The 14,416-nt window shown below is 44.8% G+C and overlaps 1 protein-coding gene across 2 annotated transcripts in view; it reads right to left on the minus strand.

The window, feature by feature from the left end:
• The window catches only part of ELF2 (E74 like ETS transcription factor 2), a 152,001-nt gene that overhangs the window by 104,614 nt on the left and 32,971 nt on the right, over positions 1-14,416 (minus strand). The gene's annotated exons all lie outside the window — the stretch shown is intronic.

A 14,416-nucleotide genomic window follows, 5' to 3' on the forward strand; every position in this document is an offset into this window, starting at 1 on the left:
CTTACTGGGCACTTAAACCCCCCTCCTGCCCAGACCAATTTTCAGCTTTCAGCGCTGATGCACTTTGAATGACAATTGCGCGGCCATATAACACTGTATCCAAATGAAATTTTTATCATTTTTTTTCCCACAAATAGAGCTTTCTTTTGGTGGTATTTAATTACAGCTGGGAGTTTTATTTTTTGCTAAACAAAAAAAGATGCAAAATAAAAAATAATAAAAAATCATGTTTAATAGTTTGGTATAAAATTTTGCAAACAGGTCATTTTTCTCCTTCATTGAAATGCGCTGATGAGGCGGCACTGGTGGGCACTGATAGGCACAGTTAAGGCGACACTAATAGGCACAGATAAGGTGGCACCGATAGGCACAGATAAGGCAGTACTGATGGGCACAGATGGGTGGCACGGATGGGTGGCACTAAGGGGCACTGATAGGTACCACTGATAGATGGGACTGATGGGCACCGATAGGTGGCTCTGATAGGTGGCACTGCTGGGCACTGATGGGCGGCCCCGATGGGCACTGGTAGATGACACTGATGGGCACGGATATGTGGCACTGAGGTGCAGCAATGCTGTTGAGGCAGATTGTGGGCACTGATAGGTGGCACTGTGGGTACTGATGTATGGCACTGTGGACACTGATGTATGGCACTGCTGGGTGGCATTATGGGCACTGATGGGTGGTACTGCTGGGTGGCACTTTTTTAATTCTCTGGGGGTTACTGGCAGGGGGCAGGTGGGCACTGATACACTGGCCGTGATCGGGACTATTGTCCCGATCACGGCCGCCGGTGATCGGCTTTTTTTTTCTCTCTCCTCACGCTGTCAGCGCGAGGAGGAAAAATAGCCGATTACCGGCTCTGTTTTGTCACATGATCAGCTGTCATTGGCTGACAGCTGATCACGTGGTAAGGGGTCGGGATCGACACCCCTTGCTCAGATTGGTGATCAGGCGAGTCTCATTGACTCGCCGATCACAGAGCGCTCCGCGCACGCCGGCCGCTCGTGCACGGGACGACGTCAATAGACGTCGTCCCGGCAAAGGAGGTCCAAGCTGTAGCCGTCATTCGGCTATAGCGCGGATCTCAAGAGGTTAAATGTTGACCACAGGCCACCTTCAGGGGAGATCACTGACAAAGTTATTAGGATGCCCCTATAACCTTTCCCATGCCTAGCAATCCCCAGGTTTATTTTTAGCAAGCAATAAGAGGAAAATGGCAGAACAGAGGGGAAAGAGGCCTGTGTCGTGTACTTTACTCCATGGAAATTGTTAACTTCTTTCTTAAAGGAACAGTAATTTTTTTTCACCACTTGCGTGAACGAGCCAATTCTGACACTTCCCTCATATATGTAAAATATGTGTTTTTTTGCTAGAAAATTACTAAGAACATCATAAATTTTTTTTTTTTAGCAGAGACCCTAGAGCAGTGATTATGAACCTTTGGAACTACATTTCCCATGATGCTCATGCACTTTGCAGTATAGTTGAGGATCATGGGAAATGTAGTTCCAAAACATCTGGGGTGCCAAGGTTCACCATTACTGCCCTAGAGAATAAAATGGCAATTGTTGCAATTTTTTATGTCACACGGTATTTGCACAGCGGGTTTTTCAAACACTTTTTTTTTTAAAATATACTCGTAATGAATAAAAAAAAAATTTTTATTTTTTTTTAAAAACACAATATATAACCCAATTTTTTGTACAATATGAAAGATAACGCTGTGCTCATGGAGTGGCAGCAAACTACGGCACTTAAAAATCTCCATAGGCGACGCTTTCAATTTTTTTACAGGTTACCAGTTTAGAGTCAAATTGATCTAATAAAAAATTAAATATATAATAATAATAATAATAATAATGGCCTTGTTTACATTGGGCTGGAACCAGAAGTCACTCCGATCCTATTAGACCAGTGGTCTCCAAACTGCGGCCCAGGGGCCAGACGTGGCCCTTTTCTTATCTTTATCTGGCCCTTGGAGCATACATTTTTTCTCTGATAAAAGGCACTATTCTCCCTACTGACACTAAGAGTGGGGTATAATTTTTGCCACTGACACCAACAATGGCACATTATTCCTCCCACTGACACCAATGATGGGGCACTATTCCCTCCACTGACAGCAACAATGAGGCATTATTCCTCCCACTGACACAAACAATGGGGCACTTTTCCTCCCACTGACACCAATGATGGAGCATTATTCATCCCACTGACAAATGACTGGGCACTTATTCTTTCCACTGACACCAATGATGTGGCGCTACTCCTCCCACTGATGCTAATGAAGGGGCACTCTTCCTCCCACTGATACCAATATTGGGGCACTATTCCTCCCTCTAATACCAAAGATGGGGCATTGTTTACTCCTACTAATGCCAAGACATTTTCTCCCCTACTGGCCACAATCCTAAGGTCTTAATACGGCTCTTTGTTTAGAAAGTTTGGAGTCCCCTGTCCTAGACCATAGAGATGAGCGGAGGCCAGCCACCGCTACTGCCTGATCTGTTCTCGGGTCTACCGATCATCCAGGTAAGCTTGAGAATCACCGGGGAGCAGCTTTCCAGAGATCCTCGGGCTTACTTGGATAATCAAATCCGCCGCTCGGAACACTTTTATCAGTAAGGCCTCAAGTACACTGATGATAAACTGATTTTTAGGAGCAGTTGGGCATTTTTTTCAACTGCTCCTGAACTCTCCTCTATGTTATCTTATCAGTACATGTACACAGGTTAGTTTATAGTCGTTTCTATGCAGTTGCATTTAGTGGCTTTTTTTGGAACCTAAAAAAAAATGCGTACAAAAGCTGTTTTTAGAGGCATTTCAAACGGTAAATGCAGCTAAACGCGGTAACTTGCATTTAGCCGCGTTTCATTTACAAGCATTTTTCATTTTTCGCTATTTTGAAAAAATATATATATATTTTGTTTTCAAACGTGGCTAAACATGACTTAACGTGGCATGTAAATGTGGCTAAGTGGCAGTTTTTAGACACCGGTTTCTAGCAGTCAAGGTAAATCGCTCAGGAGAGGTTGAAAAATGTCCCAAGTACATGAAGCCTTAGAGAATCGCCAGCTGAAAAAACACAATACTGGGGTTATGGAATATTGCTGCAGCCATTAACCCGGTATTCCACGTACGACAGAGGGCGTCTTGTCTTTGGCCCAGTAGATAAGTGGTAAACAAACATATCATACTTAACCGCTTTGTGCCATTGTTTTGCAGAGGCCCCAAACCTCCTCTTCTTAGGTCACATGCCAGCACTCTTGGCTCCTCCTTTTCACTGTGTGCTACCATAGAAAGCATAGGAACTGCTGGCAAACAGGCAGGATTTTAATGCAGAAGAGACGTAATCTGTTTTTCCTGCATTAATGTTCCATTACCTGCCTGTATGCCCTATACACAGCTCAGTGTCAAATTTCAGCAATGCAGGGATGAATGAACTACCGTGTAAAAGGATGGGAGCAAACTCTCCCCACTTCCAGCATCTCTAGCCTTTCTTTGACAGCTCGCTTTGCATCCAGACTCCAAGGCACAGCCAGCAAGGATGCACTGCCTTCTTGTCATTCAAACCCTGGACCAGGCCTTGTACATGAGGGTACCCCAGCCTATGAGTTTGTTGTATACATTCACCAGCACAGCAAGCAGCATGTGATCGGTTGCTGGACTTTCTCCTCCCCAGAAACATCAGCCTGACTGGGTATTAGGATAGTTTTCTCTGCAAAGATCAACTAGTTACATTCTGCACCCGAACTGGACACTGGATCAAAAGACTTAGTGTGCACTGTGGACTCCCAAAGAACTTCCAGCTATGCTGACAGTTCCGTTGCATCCAGTCTTGATTCAAAGCGCTGCACAGCTATACTGTATGTGTGCACCGGACTTTTCTCCCAGCAGTTCTATGTGAAGGATTCATTTTATTTATTACTTAATTTTGATTCATGAATGAGGATGCACAAGCGTACTTATTCTTGAGAGCACTGACAGGGGAACCCATGATCAGCTTCTCTCATCCTGTATACACCCACTGGCTACAAAAGAGCAGGGTCACTTCTGGAAGTGATGTCACTAGCCCCCAGTAAACATGCTCATCAGCTGCCCTTAGACCCCTTTCACACTGCCATGCCCATAGCGTCGGTGGTAAAACGCCGCTATTTTTAGCGGTGTTCTACCATCGGATTTGCAGCCATGTCAGACACTTGACACATTTTTTAAATCACTGACAATTATACAGCAATCAGTGCTATAAAAATGCACCAATTACTGTGTAAATATCACTGGCAGGGAAGGGGTTAACACTAGGGGGGCGATCAAGGTATTAACTGTGTTCCCTTTTACATTTATTCACATTACCTTGCACTTTTTCTTTGTAACACACATTTGTGTTTTTTCCTCATGTTTTTTCACTTTTTTGTTGTGCAAACTTACTAGGTTCATTTTTATTTAATATATAGAACCTGTGCCCTCTCCCATCACTGGGCTTTGAAGTGGTGTCTGGGGGCGTGCACCGTGAGCATCTGGCCTATCTATCCCCCACCTTTCCACAACTCCCGGTTAGAACTTTGTGGACCTTTTGGGTGGCTCCATCCGGCTTCTTACATTGAACACATTTGGAAGTTCCGTTGATTTTTTCTATGTGTATTCTTACCTTTAGGCCTCATGCACACGAGACACAGTTAAACGCGTGTTCAGATGCAGTTGGACACTTTTTTCAACTGCCCCTGAACTCATTCAATGTTATCCTATGTGTCCATGCACACAGTCTCGTTTTTTGCCGTTTTTATGCAGTTGCCTTTAACCGCGTTTTTCCAGAAGAAAAAAAATGGGTTCAGACGCAAAAATTTCCACGTTTCAGACGCAAAACGCGGCACCCGCGTTTAGTCGCGTTTGGGTTTATATGCGTTTTTAAAGGAACCCAATTTTTTGGACCTGAAAACTCAGAAATATGATCTGAGAATGACATTTTGTGAGCCGACTTTGGGGGCCCATATCTTGGGGCCACTTATTGCCAGGAACCCCAATTTGGTATGCAGACACTGTGGATCTAGCACTACAACATATCCAAATGTGGGGTTCCTATCACCAAGTGACCCCGAGATAGGGGGCCCCAAAGTCAGGTCGCAAAATGTCATGCACTTTTCTGCATCAGAGAATGTCATTTTGTGACCTGAATATGAATTTGGGGGCCCATATCTTGGGGCCAATTATTGCCAGGAACCCCAATGTCATGTTATGCACTTTTCTGCATCAGAGATACATGGCCTCAAAGTCAACTGTGACCATCTGCGGCAATGTAATTTGGTCATTAGGGTTGGGTGTTATGGTAAGTGGTTATCCGTTAGGGTTATTGTTTAGGATTAAGGTTTGGATTAGGGTTAGTGTTGTTTAGGGTTAGCTGTTAGGGGTTAGTGTTAGGGGTTAGTGGTTAGTGGTTAGGGGTTAGTGGTTAGTGGTTAGGGGTTAGTGTTAGGGGTTAGTGTTAGGGGTTAGTGGTTAGTGGTAGGATGAATGGTTAGGGTTAGGATTCTGGATATTTTAATAAGGCATTAAAAAATATACTACCATATACAGCAGCAAAGAATTAAAATATATCAATACATATTTCACAATGAAAATATAAAACACCCCGACAAGTTTTTAAATTTTAGCCGGATGTCCATTGTCACATTTGATCTGCTCTTAGAAAAAGTACGACCTGGTCTGACATTCGTGGACACCAATATGAGAAACAGTGTGTCACCAGAGGAACTGCTGTTGGGAACGATCAGGTATGTGTATATATTTATAAAATATATTTATCTATAGATGTACAGATGAATTTTTTTCTCTGTCCTTTATTTTTTTTAAAATAATGTCTATTTATAGCAAATTATCAAATTTTTTAAAATATCTAAAATTTTCTTGTGGCAATTTTTAACATGTTAAAAATATATTAAAAAATTGGCCAAATAAAATTTAAAACAATTATAAAAAATCTAATTAACATAGATTTGCTTTTAAATAAAACAATTTGAAACTAGAAAAAATGAATAAAAACATATATTAAGATTAAAAAATAAATAATTAACTATTTTAATATTGTTTTATATTAGAAATAATGAAAACATGTTAAAAATTGCCACAAGAATATTTAGATATTTTAAAAAATTTGATAATTTGCTATAAATAGACATTTTTTTTTAAATAAAGGACAGAGAAAAAAAATTCACCTGTACATCTATAGATAAATATATTTTATAAATATATACACATACCTGATCGTTACCAACAGACGTTCCTCTGGTGACACACTGTTTCTCATATTGGTGTCCACGAATGTCAGACCAGGTCGTACTTTTTCTAAGAGCAAATCAAATGTGACAATGGACATCCGGCTAAAAATTAAAAAACTTGTCGGGGTAGGTACGCAGCTGTACATACATGTTTGTGAAATATCCAACGGACATTCGCTGTCCCATCAACGGATGGGTCCAATATCGATGAGCACTGACTCTGGACCTCTCACGAAATTTGCGACGACGTTGCTGTCTCATCAAGAGCAACATCAGGAGCATTTCCTGACATATATTCAATATGGGATCCATTTCAAAATATATACCACAGAAAAAGAGGCAAATGCAAGTGTACAACTGCTCTCTATGCTGCTGCTGCTGCTCACTCTGATCAAAATAGCAGAAATAGTTAAAAAAAAATGCTTTGAGAGCTTGGGGAGGGTCCACATGATGTTATCTTTATAAACGCTTATAAACGCAGACGTAGCTCAACGCGTCTAAACACGGCATGCAAACGCGGCGAAACGCGCGTTTCAGCTTTTTTTGAGCAGAGTTTTCACCTGCGTCTCGTGTGCATGAGGCCTTATACATACTTGGAATTGCACTACAATTTTTTCCAACAACTTTAAGTCAGGATTGTGAGGTCTAACGTGTTTTTTCTCTTTTTCTTTTCTCTCCCCTCCCCTTTTTATTTTTCTGGTTTCCTTTTTCTCTCATTTTCCCTATTTTTTATTGCTATATTTTTGTATGTTTTATTATCTCCTTAGGAAGCAATTTTCCTATCTTGCAAAAAGCGCTGAGTATGTCAGCACAGATTCCTTAAGCTGACAGTGGATATTAGTATAGACCAGGGATATGTAATTAGCGGACCTCCAGCTGTTGCAGAACTACAAATCCCATGAGGCATAGCAAGACTCCGACAGCCACAAGCATGACACCCAGAGACAGAAGCATGATGGGACTTGTAGTTTTGCAACAGCTGGAGGTCCTCTAATTGCATATCCCTGGTATAGACCATACACATTCCTAGCAAGGTTTTCAACTTTTATGTTCCAGTGATATGCATTTGAAAATGCACCTTTATTATTGGTATATATGTATGACAACCTGTTTTAAAATGTATGTAAAACACTTTTGTAAACAATCCATTTTCTTACATTTTATATTTTATATTTTTTGAGGAGTTTCTTGTTAAAGCCCCGTGGGTTATTAACAGTTGTTGTGTATGTACTAATTGGGACTGAGACACATTCCTCTTTCTTACCCATCTCACACCAGCTTTTGAAAACCATTTATCATGTTCCTTCCACTTCACAATTATGTGCCACTTTGTGTTGGTCTATCACATAAAATCCCAATAAAATACATTTACGTTTTTGGCTGTAACATGGTAAAATAAAATGTGGAAAACGTCAAGGGATATGAAAACTTTTTCAAGGAACTGTATATACCACTGTAAGCACATATATATCGTACATTCACATCAGTCCTTGCCCTCAAGGAGCTTACAGTCAAACGCCTTGTACACACGGTCGGTTTTTCTGACGGAAAATGTGCGGATTTTGTTGTCGGAAAATCCGATCACATGTGGACTCCATCTGACTTTTTCCGTCGGAATATCTGGCACACAAATTTTGAGAGCAGGATCCTGTCAACAAAATCCGATCGTTTAAATTCCGATCATGTGTAGACAATTCCGATGAACAACGTGCCACGCATGCTCAGAATAAATTACGAGACAAAAGCTATTGGTTACTGGCCCGTTTATAGTCCCGTCATAAGTGTTCTACGTCACCGCGCTCTGAACGATCAGATTTTGCAACAACTTTGTGTGACTGTGTGTATGCAAGACAAGTTTGGGCCAAGATCCGTCAGAAAAAATATACATGTGTATGGTGCATAAGCGTACCTAACTCACATTCATGTCTGCACTAGGGCCAAATTAGATAGGAGCCAATTAACCAACCAGAATGTCTCTTAACCGGTTCCCGACCAGCGCATGATGATGTACGTCGACAGAATGGCACGGGCAGGCATATTGGCGTACAGGTACGTCCAATCTTCAATGCCGCCCTGCCATCGGGAGTGCGCCGCCGGCGGCGCGCTCCCGCGCTGGTCGGGACCCCCGTGAGTCCGGTCGCGGGACCCGCGGACTCGATCGCCGCGGGCATCCCCGCAATCGTCTCACGGGACGGCTGAATGGAGGAAATGCCGTGTAAACAGCATTTCTCTATTCTGCCTAGCAACTAGTGACGCTGATCACTGCTCCATGTGATTGGAGCAGAGATCAGTGTTCACTAAATGAAAGCCCAACCCCCCCACAGTTAGTAACACATCCCTAGGAACACTTAACCACTACACTGCCACCCACTGGTTAACCCCTTCACTGCCAGTGTCATTTACACAGGAATCACTGCATTTATATAGCAGTGATTACTGTATAAATGACAATGGTCCCAAAAATGTGTCAAAAATGTCCGATGGGTCCCCCACAATGTCGCAGTCACAATAAAAATCGCTGATCACCGCCATTACTAGTAAAAAAAAATAATAAAAAATTATTAATAAAAATGCTATAAAACTATCCCTATTTTGTAAACGCTATAACTTTTGCGCAAACCATTCAATAATCGCTTATTGCGATTTTTTTACCAAAAATATGTAGAAGAATACGTATCGGCCTAAACTGAGGGAAAAAAATTTTTTTTTTATATATTTTTGGGGGATATTTATTATAACAAAAAGTAAAAAATAATGTGTTTTTTTCAAAATTGTCGCTCTATTTTTGTTTATAGCGCAAAAAATAAAAACCACAGGGGCGATCAAATATCACCAAAAGAAAGCTCTATTTGTGGGAAAAAAAGGACGTCAATTTTGTTTGGGAGCCACGTCGCACGACCGCGCAATTGTCAGTTAAAGCGACGCAGTGCCGAATCGCAAAAAGTGGTCTGGTCTTTGACCAGCAAAATGGTCCGGTCTGTAAGTGGTTAAGTAAGAGGAAACCCACACAGGCAGAGGGAGAATATGCAAACTCTAGGCATGCAATGCCATGGTTGGGATTTGAAATAGATGGCCCTAGTGATGCTAGATGGAATTGCTAACCACTTAGCCACTGTGCTGCCACTGACTATGAAGCCCCCCCTGTGCCCTACCCTGACACTTGTTTCCAAGCCTCAGCACAGAGATAGGCTTCAACTTGGAGGGGAGTTCAGGAGATGGAGGACACACAGTCACCCTCCGTAACCCCACCCAAGCACTCATTTTAGAAATATATATTTGACACTCCCATTCCCCTCTTAACCACCTAAAATTTGAGAACCCACTTGCACAGTAAAGCATTACTGCCCTGCATCTGAACACCACTAACCAAAAACGTTTAATTCATTTTCAATATTCAAAGAAAACTTACTCATCCATCCATGTCTCTGTGCTTTATTTTGCTCACAAATCACTTTGAAAAATACCCCACAGCATTTGTGGATTCATATTCAGTAAGGGCAGATGATTCATACAGAATTTACGTCATGGAATCCATCTGTCCTGAGCTCAGGCATGCAGGCAAACCCCTCCTGAACTCTCCTGGGATGTATGACATAATTTGCCTACGCTTGGAAACCAGGAAGCAGCTGATGAATTGGAGAAAAAAAGAAAAAAAGTCTAAAACCAGAAAAAATGATATTATTTCCTATTTACAAATGCTAGCAGCACACGGATTAAAAATAGTCAATGTTAATTGATTTAGAGAGGCAGGTTTCGCCTTAAAAGTCACTCTACTGTTTTTCTCTGGCAAGCTCAAATCAATGACTGAGATACTAATTTGTATGAAGAGTAGGTATGTCTGATACAGATAACAGACGTTCATTGTTTAGTGATGTGATCTAATGTACTCAATATGTGAGTTTTGGAATATAATATATTTTTTTTTTTTTTTTTTTTAATTCAGGTCTAGTCTGCCACAAATAAAAACACGGTTACTGAGCTTTTGGCCAGGCAGCCCAGATCACATATTCTCTGGCTACTAATCATTAGCAATGATATTATAAAAATGCTGCCAACTACTAAATTAGATACACAAACAAAAGCAGTAAGAGCCCATTCACACAGGGGCAACACGACTTGTAGGCGACTTGAGTCAGGCAACTTGGACACGACTTGAGTTAAGATCACAGCGCGACTTGGGACGACTTCAAAACGACTTGTGATGACTTCAAGCGCGACTTGGGACGACTTACAATTTGCCCCAGGCCAGGCGACTTTTGCCGAGGCCAAGCAGAGAATGAGCTCAAGGGGGAACTCCACGGCAAATTTCTGAAAAAAATTTGGCGTGGGTTCCCCCTCCGAGAGCATACCAGGCCCGTAGGTCTGGTATGGATTCCAAGGGGAACCCCCTACGCCGAAAAAACGGCGTGGGGGTCCCCCCCAGATCCACACCAGACCCTTATCCGAGCACGCTACCCGGCCGGCCAGGAAAGGGGGTGGGGACGAGCGGGCGGCCCCCCCCCCTCCTGAGCCGTACCAGGCCGCGTGCCCTCAACATGAGGGGGTGCCTTGGGGGAGGGGGGGCGTGCGGCCCCCCCACCCCAAAGCACCTTGTCCCCATGTCGATGAGGACAAGGGCCTCTTCCCGACAACCCTGGCCGTTGGTTGTCGGGGTCTGCGGGCGGGGGGCTTATCGGAATCCGGGAGCCCCCTTTAATAAGGGGGCCCCCGGATACCGGCCCCCCACCCTATGTGAATGAGTATGGGGTACAATGTACCCCTACCCATTCACCTGTGGAAAAAAAGTACAAAAAAAAAACACAACACAGGGAAAAAATATTTTATTGCACAGCTCCGGGGGTCTTCCGTCTTCGGGGGTCTTCTCGCCGGACTCCTCCGCTATCTTCTTGTAGCTCTTTTGCTAGCGGAGGAGTCCGGCTTTCTTCCTCCCCGCCGCCGGCCTCTTCTCCCGACTTCGGGGGTCTTGTCCCCCTCTTCGGTTCTTCTGCCGGGCCACCGTCTTCTGTCGCCGCCGCCGCCTTCCGTTCTTCTTCTTCTTCTTCTTCTCCAGGAGATGTTGACAGGACGCTCTCTCCGGCCACAATGCCAGGGACGCGCTCCGCTGCCACTTATATAGGGACAATGGGGCGGTGTCACATGGGTTGATGTCACATGGGTTGATGTCACATGGTGACCCCGCCCCCTTACCATGTGACATCAACCCATGTGACCAACCCATGTGACATCAACCCATGTGACACCGCCCCATTGTCCCTATATAAGTGGCAGCGGAGCGCGTCCCTGGCATTGTGGCCGGAGAGAGCGTCGTGTCAACATCTCCTGGAGAAGAAGAAGAAGAAGAAGAAGAAGAAGAAGAAGAAGAAGAACGGAAGGCGGCGGCGGCGACAGAAGACCGGGCCACCGCCTGCAAAAGAGCTATAAGAAGGCGCGGTGGCCCGGCAGAAGAACCGAAGAGGGGGACAAGACCCCCGAAGTCGGGAGAAGAGGCCGGCGGCGGGGAGGAAGAAAGCCGGACTCCTCCGCTAGCAAAAGAGCTACAAGAAGATAGCGGAGGAGTCCGGCGAGACGACCCCTGAAGACGGAAGACCCCCGGAGCTGTGCAATAAAATATTTTTTCCCTGTGTTGTGTTTTTTTTTTGTACTTTTTTTCCACAGGTGAATGGGTAGGGGTACATTGTACCCCATACTCATTCACATAGGGGCCGGTATCCAGGGGCCCCCTTATTAAAGGGGGCTCCCGGATTCCGATAAGCCCCCCGCCCGCAGACCCCGACAACCAACGGCCAGGGTTGTCGGGAAGAGGCCCTTGTCCTCATCGACATGGGGACAAGGTGCTTTGGGGTGGGGGGGGCCGCACGCCCCCCCTCCCCCAAGGCACCCCCCCATGTTGAGGGCACGCGGCCTGGTACGGCTCAGGAGGGGGGGGGGGGCGCCCGCTCGTCCCCACCCCCTTTCCTGGCCGGCCGGGTAGCGTGCTCGTATAAGGGTCTGGTGTGGATCTGGGGGGGACCCCCACGCCGTTTTTTCGGCGTAGGGGGTTCCCCTTGGAATCCATATCAGACCTAAGGGCCTGGTATGCTCTCGGAGAAATTTGCCGTGGAGTTCCCTCTTGAGAGCTGATAATTCTGTCAAAGTCGCCTCCGTATAGACGGAGATCCGACTTGGAGGCGATCTCCATTGAAATCAATGGGTACCGGTCGCCTACAAGTCGGATAGAAGTAGTACAGGAACCTTTTCTGAAGTCGGAGCGACTTCAGTAGTGTGCATTAAGACGGCTCTCATTCACTTACATTGCTTTTTAAATGTTGTCCGACCTGAGGCGACCTGAGGCGACTAGGGGCGACCTGAAGTCGGATCAGGAGTTGCCCCTGTGTGAATGGGCTCTAAACCTGTGGCCCAGAGATAAACATTAAAATATTTACATATCCTTAATAAGAAGTAAATGAGCTTTTAAAAAAAAAAGCCCTCACTGGCTTCAGTAATTCCTGCAAAAATTCATCCTCATAAGGCTTCATTCTCACGAGGCGGATCCACTGGCTCAGAGTCCGCCAGCTCAGAGGGAGATCTCTCTGTTGATCTCCGCTGAGCCGGCGGATGACAGCTCCCTCTCAGCTCACTGAGCGGGGAGGGGCTTATCGAGCTCCGCTGGTTTCTATGGAGAGATCGGATGAAAATCGGACAGCATGTCCGTTTTCAGCCGATCTCACCCGATCCGATAGCAAAGGATCCGAACGTAGGGCCATGCGTCTGCTTTTGGCGGATCGGACCAAGTCGGATGTCAGCGGACATGTCACCGCTGACATCCATTTCTCCATAGACTAGCATGGAGTGCCCATTCAGGTCCGCCGTCAAAACTGACAGGCAGACCTGAACGGTCCGACAGTGTGAAAGGGGCCTAACTATCAAGACAGGGCACTACAAGGCTGTAAACAAGCTAGTAGCCATGGGTAAGGAAGTGTCAAACTTGACAGCTAGCTCTGCTCTTTACGCCCATTTCACACTGCCACAACTTGAAAGTCGCATGATTTTACCACAATTTCAGGGAATGACTGTCATTCTCTGAAATTGAACTTGAGGTCTATGGATCTCAACTCACATCAAAGTCAGACCAAAGTAGTACTTTGAAGTCGTATAGATATGAATGGTTATCATTGGGTGCGACTTGTAAGGCGGCTCTGTCCAAAGTCCTAGGACAAGTCGCACCAAGTGTGAAAGGGGCCATACCGTAGATTTTCTCACAGTGATTTTTATTTATTTTCTTTACAGCCACCTGATCACTTCTACATGCTGACATAGCAATGCCTACCCTTTTAAAGTGATTCCCAGACTTCCCAGTTGTTTCCTCCGTGAGCCCGGGACTGCTGACAGTGATGATTGGGTGAAGATCCATTCATCCATCTCCTACTAACTGTTTAACCACTTCCCGACCGACGCACACCCATGTACGTCAGCAGACTGGCACGGGCAGGCAAATGGGCGTACCTGTACATCCCTTTAAATTTGCCACCCTGCCATCGGGAGCGCGCCCGCGTGCCAGTTGGGACCCCCCGTGAGTCCGGTCGCGGGTCCCACGGACTCAATCGCTGCAGGCATACCCGTGATCGTCTCAGGGGGCGGCTGAACTAGGAGATGCTGTTGTAAACAGCATCTCCCAGTTCTGCCTAGCAACAAGTGATGCTGATCTCTGCTCCATATGATTGGAGCAGAGATCAGTGTTCACTAAAAGAAAGCCCAGCCCCTAGGAACACTTAACCCCTACACTGCCACCCACTGGTTAACCCCTTCACTGCCAGTGTCATTTACACAGGAATCACTGCATTTGTATACCAGTGATTGCTGTATAAATGACAATGGTCCCAAAAATGTGTCAAAAATGTCCGATGTGTCCGCCATAATGTCGCAGTCACAATAAAAATCGCTGATCGCCGCCATTACTAGTAAAAAAAAAAAAAAAATACCAAAAACATGTAGAAGAATATGTATAGGCCTAAACCGAGGGAAAAAAATGTTTTTTGATATATTTTTGGGGGATATGTATAATAACAAAAAGTTAAAAATAATGCGTTTTTTAAATAAATTGTCGCTCTATTTTTGTTTATATTGCAAAAAATAAAAACCGCAGGGGTGATCAAATACCA

This window comes from Lithobates pipiens, unplaced genomic scaffold (genome assembly GCF_037356315.1).
Source record: "Lithobates pipiens isolate NorthernLeopardFrog02 unplaced genomic scaffold, aLitPip1_a1.2 Scaffold_13, whole genome shotgun sequence".
NCBI classification, from domain to species: domain Eukaryota; kingdom Metazoa; phylum Chordata; class Amphibia; order Anura; family Ranidae; genus Lithobates; species Lithobates pipiens.